General features: G+C 44.5%; 1 long non-coding RNA gene across 1 annotated transcript; it reads right to left on the bottom strand.

Moving 5' to 3' along the window:
• Positions 1–187: 187 nt before the first annotated feature.
• Positions 188–5,519, bottom strand: LOC128821922 (uncharacterized). Its single transcript, XR_008441273.1, has 2 exons — positions 4,834–5,519; positions 188–3,800 (listed from the first exon to the last, which is right to left on the bottom strand). It is a non-coding gene; the product is annotated as an uncharacterized LOC128821922 (long non-coding RNA).
• Positions 5,520–8,455: the final 2,936 nt, after the last annotated feature.

Consider the following 8,455-nt stretch of genomic DNA (forward strand, 5'->3'; position numbering starts at 1 on the left):
TGATGGCATTTGTCTTTTAAAGTCATCCTTACACAGGATGGAGCCCTGCTCTCCTGGTGATGGCTGATCACCTGGCTGCCTATGGGAAGCAATGAATTAATTCCTTAATTTGCTTTGTTTCTTTGTGTGACTTTTAGCTTTCCTATTAAATTGTCTTTATCTCAACCCATGAGTTTTTATCTCAACCCACTTTTACCCTTCCAGTTCTCTTCCCCATCCCACCACAGTGCTGTGAGCAAGTAGTTATGGGGTGTTTAGTTGCTGGCTGGGGTTAAACCACAACAGTCCTTCTTTGGTCCTAATGTGGGGCTTAAAAAACTCTGATTATGATAGACTAGATTGGAATGTGCTAGATGAAACTTACAGCTGCTATGGCTGTTAAATTATTAATCAGCAGGCTCCAGTGCTTGCCCACAGGGGTCACTTGCCTGATGCTGTGTTGCAATCCAGTGCTTGTTGGTGGCTGTTTGCTGTAGTGCTATGCTTCTTATCTCACTGTGCTGTGCCTGGGAGCATTTTGATAACAGCCACGTTGCGCCTGGGCTGGCAGCTGGCCAGGGCATTGCAGCTCTGCTGCTGTACTGGACAGGTTGGAATTCCAGTGTGAACTTGAGCCAAAGGGACTGTGACCTGTGGATGAGTCCACGGTACAGGGGAAGAGTGTGAGAAGTCCTTTTCCTGAAGAAGAAGGAGAGTCCAGGAGGTGGGCCAGGTGATGAAGCAGAGATTCTCCTGTAGCCCATGGTGAAGCTATGGTCAGGCAGGCTTCCCCTCTGCATCCCATGGAGGTCTGTGTGGGGCCCTGTAATTGCTATAGCAGGAACCCTGTTTCTAGGCAGACTAGAAGCAAGGTGAGGAGTTCATTACACTCTTAAACCCTTCAATCTGGCACAAAATGCCTAGGGCTGGAAATAGTAATGGATCTGCCTTTAAATTGTTGTAATGCATTATTTGAGTTTTGCTTACAGGAATTACTGTAATAGGAGCTACATGAACCAATGGAGGACAAGTCCTACAATAAACAGTGCAAATGCAGCAGTGACTTCACCTGAGCTGACCACAGTACCACACCAGCTCACCTCTCCTCTCCTAACCTGAGTGACCAGCAGAACAGACAGAGCCCCAGCTCATGGGCCCTGAAATTAATTCAGCTGGCATTCTATGGACATATGTTAACATTAAGTGGGCTTTTGCAGGGGCTGTCCATAGACTAAGGGAATGATATCTGTGTATTATATCAAAGGATGGAGAGGGAATGGGGGGTGTCAATGGGATTCTATTAAATCATGTAGGACTACAGCATTACATAAATTGCATGAAGTAAGGAGTAGAGAATATAGTAGGTTTGGCTGGAGTAGTTTTCTTTACAGTGGTCAGTATGGGGCTGTGTTTTGGATTTGCACTTACAACAGTGATGATAATATAAAGCACTTTCTGTTTCTGCTGAGCAGGGTTTCTACAGAGCCAAGGCCTTTGCTGCTCCTCACCCTCACCACCAGGGAGGAGACTGGGGGTACAGAAGGAGTTGGGAGAAGACAGGACACTGTCAGTACAGCTGGCCTCAGTGGACTCAAGGGGTATTCCACACCCTGTGGTATCATGCTCAATATATAAAGCTGGGTGAAGAAGCAGGAATCAAGGGGGAGGGTATTTGTCTTTTGAAGTCACTGCTATGCATGGTGGAACCCTGCTTTCTTGAAGATGGCTGAACACCTGCCTGCCTCTGGGAGGTGGTGAAGGAATTATTTTATTTTACTTGTATGTGTGTCTTTTGCTTTACCTAGTAAGCTGTTATTATATCAGCCCATAAGGTTCTTCACTTCTACTTTTCAGATTTTCTCCCTGATCCTGCTGGAGAGGGAGTGAGCAAGCAGCTGCATAGTACTTAGTTAGCTGCTGGGTTTAAACCACACCTATGAAGTTTTAAAGCTAGTTATCTCATTTTTTAATACACTGATCTACGTCTCTGAAAAAGCTGTCTAGGAAGCTGTTCACTGACAATGTTATATATTCTACCTCTCCTTCTTTTTAAAACTCTCTGTTCAGCTTCTGCTCATATGCTTGCTCATAGAGGTCAAGAAGCACATAGAAACCCCCTCAACCTGCTTCTGGGATTTAATAAGAAGGGCTTTGTCTCAGTGTTCAGTATCCACCATCTTCTCATCCAAGAAGATGCAGTTCAGAGCAGAAAGCCTGTGTTTCCTGTCACATTCAAAATGATGCAGCAAATAACAATGTTTAGGCAGCATTAACCATGCTGATGACATCACCAGAGATGGCTAAAGGAATATATGCATAATGCTAATGAAATTTCCCTCAGATCTTTTTTTTTCTTTTTAATCCTCATTCATAAAGCATAGTTTATATATCAGAGTAAAACTGGTTTATGAGTCTTGAAGTGGTTTGTTTGCTTAGGTTTCAGTGAGGTTGTTTGGAAAAATTGTGATAAGCATGCTTTTGATTAGCATAGCTAAGAGGACTTTTGTTTAATGATATGGTTAGTTGATTGACCCAGGTATGCAGCCACACTAACAGCTGGGTTAATGGAGACAAAAGATTGTCCTTCAAATACAACCTTATCTCATTAACATGAAGCAGTACCCATGGATACATGTTAATTATAAGGTTGATAAGAATATGTAATGACAGCTAAACCTGATGCCAGTAAAAGTTATGGAACAGATTTTCTTGAGTGTGCTCCTGTGGCATGTACAGGACAAGCAGGGGATCAGGCCCAGCCAGCATGGGTTTAGGAAAGGCAAGTCTTACTTGATCAGGTCAATTTCCTTCTATGACATGGTGACCCACCTAGAGTATGAGAGAAAGGCTGTGGATGTTATCTGTTTGGACTTCAACAGGCCTTTGACACTGTCTCCCACAGCACACTCCTGGAAAAGCTGGCAGCCCACGGCTTGGACAAGTGCATCTTCACTGGGTTAAGAACTGGTTGGATGGCCAGGCCCAGAGAGTGGTGGTGAAAGGTGCTGCATCCAGCTGTAACTGCTCACCAGTGCTGTCCCTCAGGGGTCTGTGCTGGGGCCGGTCCTGTTTAACATCTTCATTGATGATCTGGGTGAGGGGATCAAATGTATCCTCAGTCACTTTGCAAATGACACCAAGATGATCTGCTTGAGGACAGGAAGGCTCTGCAGAGAGATCTGGACAGCCCGGATTTATCGGCCAAAGACAATTGTATGAGGTTAAAAAAGGCCATATGCCAGGTCCCACACTTGGGTCACAACAACCCTGTGCAGAACTGCAGGCTGGGGAGCAAGGGGCTGGAAATCAGCCCAGAGGTAAAGGACCTGGGACTGCTGGTCAGCAGCAGCTGAACATGAGCCAGCAGTGTGTCCATGGTGGCCAAGAAAGCCAGTGACATCCCGGCCCGTACCAGCAGTAGTGTGGCCAGCAGGACCCAGGACAGTGATTGTCCTCCTGTACGGTTGTGTCCTCCTGTACGGCTGTGCCATGAGTGTTGTATTCAGTTTTGGGTCCCTCACTACAAGAAATACACTGAGATGCTGGAATGTATCCAGAGAAGTAAAGCTCTATAGGACAGGCTCAGGGAGTGGGGATTTTTAGCCTGCAGAAAAGGAGGCTCAGGGCTGACCTTATTACTCTCTACAGCTGCCTGAAAGTGGGGATCAGCTTGTTTTCCAGGCTTCTGCTGACAGGAGGAGAGGACATAACCTCAAGTTGTGCTATGGGAGGCCATGTTGGACATCAGGATGGATTTCTTCACTGAAGGGGTGCTCAGGCATTGGAACAAGCTGCCCAGGGAAGTGGTGGAGCCACCATCCCTGGAAGTATTCAAGAAATGATCGGATGTGGCAATTGGAGTAATGGTCTAAATGCCAGGGTGTGGTTGATCAAAAGTTGCATTTGATGATCTTGAAGGTCTTTTCCAGCCCTGATGATTCTATAACTATTATAGCTGACGTATTTAAGGAAGTCTATTGAAAATGAGCAAAAAACAAGAAACAAAATCATTACTGAGGCCACTCTGGGCTAAATACATCTTTAAATCACTTTAATATATCATGATAATTAATTTCTCACAAGTTACACCACCCAGAAAGCTTGAACATAATTGCTTCATTCCTGCATTACATGCTGTTCAAAAATGGAGGAATTGTGCAATTTCAAATTAGAGCCCTAATAGAGCCTTCTGCCTCTTTAAAAATAATTTTATATATTCATATATATAATAAAATATTATATAGATTTGTTAGTTTCTTTATTATTTATGCACTACCATCTGTAACCTAAAGGCTATATAAATACAGATTTTGGTAAACGCAAGTTCATAGTGAATGGAAACCATACAAAGTTTTAAAATCCCAAGATGACCAGATGAAATATGCATATAAAACCTAAACACAGTACTTCAGACTACTTCAGACAAGTAGCTCCCAGGTCACCACAGACCAAGAAGCAAAAGCTACAACTTCTGTGGGGAAAGAGTAAAAAAAAAAATGTATTTGTGGTATGAGACAGAGAAGGATAAGGGAGAAAGAGACACACAGGAAAGCAGGATTCAACACTGAGCCCAAAGGGCAAATCAGGGGGTGATATGTCAGGAGACCCTGTTCAATGACATTGTAAATGCTTTGTCATTAGAAATACTGAACAGACCTGGAACTAGTTTTTCTGCCTTGTGCTGCCAGATATCTTGTAAGAGTTTGGACAGATGGGTTTCATTTCCCTATCTGCAAACACAGACAGTCAGTTTTCTTGATGCATTGCCACTTCAGATCTCCTCTACTGTTTTCTGCTGTCTTCCATCCCTCATCTCGTGCTGTGACCACTTCAAACGATTCTGTGTTTCCAAACAGAAGTCAGTACTACAGGACCTTGACTTGCCGACAGAGGCTTGGCAAAGCTGTGTTAACACATGAACGCAAGCAACCAAGAAGCAGAAGTGCACAAAGCCTTTGTGGAAGGTAGACGGCAGTGTTGGCACATGCTCTAAGGCACCGGCAAGCTGCTGCTTGGGGTTTGCACAGTGGGCTCTAACTGTGGAAACTCCGTTTACGGGAATTGGGTTTTCACCTCCCTTTTTTTTGTCATATGAAGAAAAAATGGTTTAGCATCTCTGAAACTTCAGCCTCAAAAACAACAACCACAAAAGGGGTGCTCAGGGAATAGGGCAGAGCAGCAGCCAAAAAGGCTTAAGTGAAGTTCTCAAAGCAGAAAGAACACTCCATTTTCCTTAATAGTAAAAGCTGTTTTCTCCCTTTAATTCAAATTTCTGCATGTCAGTAGAGGTCCAGCTGAACAGTGACACACCACTAAATGAGTTTGTCACTAAAAGGAAGTTATAGTTTTTGAAATGGCTCTTTACATTCAAATGAAAGAGAGGTGGAGGGCTCTGCCACAAACACTGGAAGAGAAATATGGTTAAAAAGATAAAGACCTTCAAAGACCATATGTTGCCCCAAGCAGCCATTAATTGATTTTACTGTGGTTCAGTGAGTCTGGCTTGCTTTTAATGGTTCATTTGGCAAGTTGCTGCAGCGATTTATAATAATAATAATAATAATAATAATAATAATAATAATAATAATAATAATAATAATAATAATAATAATAATGTCATAATAATATTTTAACTGGGTACAGATGTGTGGCTATTCTGGATTGCTCTAAAAGTGATTTCTGGACTTGGTGAGATGGAAAAACATAGACAGTAACTTCCTTTATTTTTTTCCTCTGTGGCACACATCACACTTAGGAAGAGAAGGACAACAGTCACTTTAAGGAAGAGGAAAACTCATTCTTCCACTGATTTTGAAATAATTGCAGCAGCTAAGAGCACAACATAGCCAGCAGATAAAGACAGCACTTACTTTGTACACACTATGTGTGTTACTGATTACAGTCATTAGGACAACATATTTTTACTCCACAAACTAATTTTTGTAGAGTGGTTTTCATAGTTCTCCATTGCAAATTATATAAATTATATTTTGACTCTATCCTTGCACTGATTCAAGTAGCAAAGAAATCAAAATTACTAAAATGATGAACTAGAATTGAGACCATATATTAGTTTTTATCATGAACCAAAAGCTCAGTGCCAGCATTAGAGCACAAAAGGAAAAAAAAATTAAACCCAAGCAAGTGAAATAATTTGCTGGTTATGCAGCTTGATAATCATCTTTTTTTCATCAGCTGCAGTCATCCTGCTGTCTCTCCACATTGCTACAAAGGCTCTCAATGCAGGAAAACACACTCTGAGTTCTCTGTTGTCATTTTTCAGATGTAACTGTGGATGGACAATTTATTTTGCAGCAGATAAAAGTGCCTACTACAAGAAGGAGAAATTTGTAGCACACTCTTAATTTCAAGTTCTTCCTCTTTTCCTTTCTTTAGAAGACTAAATCCAAAATCCATACAAATTACTCACCTGACTTTGGGCAAATAATCCCATCAAAGTAAATAAAAGCACACAATTTTAAAAATCATGCTCCATGTAAACATCTGCAGTAGGCTTCAGATCCATGTCAGACATGAAGCTTCCCACGACTGTGACAGATGTTGCCAGTGATTTCAAGGTGACTATTCACATACAAAAGCATGTGATGAACTTCCATGTTCAGGACATAAAGCTAATTAATTCAGTTTTAGCAGCACACAAGCACCAAACTAAAATCCTTGCAAGGTTGCTATTCATTAATTAGCATTTCTGTATCACTATGTGGTACCTTCTAAATCATAAATTCACATACCTGAAAGGGACCAATTTGATTTTTATTTATGCCTCAACATGTGATAACATGAGGTGAAAAATTACAGTAAGGACTGTACACGTGTTAGGAGCCCTGTCCCGGGGAGCCTTTGCCTGGCAGCCGATCAGGCCAGAGAAAGCTTCCACGACCGGGCTGCGAGTGACCCCACTTGCCGGTGGGGCAGATGCCCGGATGCCTGGGAAATCGGGCTGTGGAAGGAGCCTTAAAACATCAAGGCAATTAACTGCGACACGACCCATGCTATTTTGTTTTGGGTTTCTTGGAGGGATCGGGGGCTCGCCCGGAGGGTCAGCTTGGTCCTCCTCCCCCCTCGCCTCTCCCTCCCTGCGCTCCTGCCTCCCTGTCCACACCTGTCCTGCCGGGCTTCGCCGCTTCCCGAGGCAGCCCGTGGCGCGACATCCCAGCGCTCTGGTGTTTCCCTGGACCGAGCGGACGCTGCCCGCCCCCAGCCCGCAGCAGCACCGCCGCCGTGTGTTCCGCGCTGCCCGCGGCGCCAGCCCGCAGCCGTCGTTCGCCGACGCCGCAGACACACACGCTGCTGCCGCTGCTCGGAAACCGCGCCCGGCCGCTCCCAGAGCTGCGCAGGGTTTGTCACCGCTCACAGCTGCCAGCTCCATCTCCGAGCTGACGCTGACCGGGCGTACCGCGGCAGCGATCTGTCCCTGCCTGCTGCTTCTCTCTCCGTCTCTCTTTTTCCTCTCTCTGTCCCACTCCGCTGGGAACACTTACCCTTCTTTATCAATAAACAGTTCCCAGATAGAATATTGCTGCGTTTGTGCTTTATTTTTGTCCAAGAAATCTATCAATAAGAATCCTCCTCAGTTCCCCTTTAGAGCAGGACGGGACACATAGGCTGAGATAACGAAAGTTTAACAGGGAAACTAAAAGTCACACACAGAAGCAAAGCAAATCAAGGAATATAATCATTGCTTCCCATAGGCAGCCAGGTGATCAGCCATCACCAGGAGAGCAGGGCTCCATCCTGTGTAAGGATGACTTTAAAAGACAAATGCCATCACTCTGAACTTCCTCCCCTTCCTTCTTCTTCCCCTAGATTTATATGCTAAGCATGGTACCATGAGGTATGGGATTGGGATATCCCTTGAATCATTTAAGATCAGCTGTCCTAGCTGTGTCCCCTTACAATTCCTTGTGCCTTTCTCCTTCTCTCAGCCTCCTCACTGGTGGCATGGGTGAGGAGCAGCAAAGGCTTTGGCTTTGTGCAAGCCCTGCTCAGGCAGTAACAAAAATATTCCGTGTTCATCACAAATCCAAAACCCAGCCCTATACTGCCACTATGAAGAAGGTGGACACTACCACAGCCAAAACTAGTACACAGACAATCTTCTTCTCCTCGTACTTATATGCCTGCATAAATGATGACCAAGTTTTGCACATAACCTGAAGCCTTTTTAGAGGGGTGTCTCCCCTGATCTGAAGTGCTGTCTGACTCTGGTGTCTCTGTATGGCTATGTCTCTGGTTCACGGTGGGCTGCCCTGCTGGCCTCCTCCCCATAGGAAGGGAAAACTATGCCCTGCTGGCCTCCTCCCCACACAACCCCCTCCCAGCACAGGCTGTACCCAGGGTCTTTCTATGCCAAGGAGAAGGGCCATAAGGAGCTGGTGCTGCATTACCCAGGGTCTGGCATCAGGCACAAAAGGTGGCTGCTGTCCAAAGGAGTATCTGAAGGATTAGGTTTGGA

This window comes from Vidua macroura, chromosome Z, assembly GCF_024509145.1.
Source record: "Vidua macroura isolate BioBank_ID:100142 chromosome Z, ASM2450914v1, whole genome shotgun sequence".
NCBI lineage: Eukaryota > Metazoa > Chordata > Aves > Passeriformes > Viduidae > Vidua > Vidua macroura.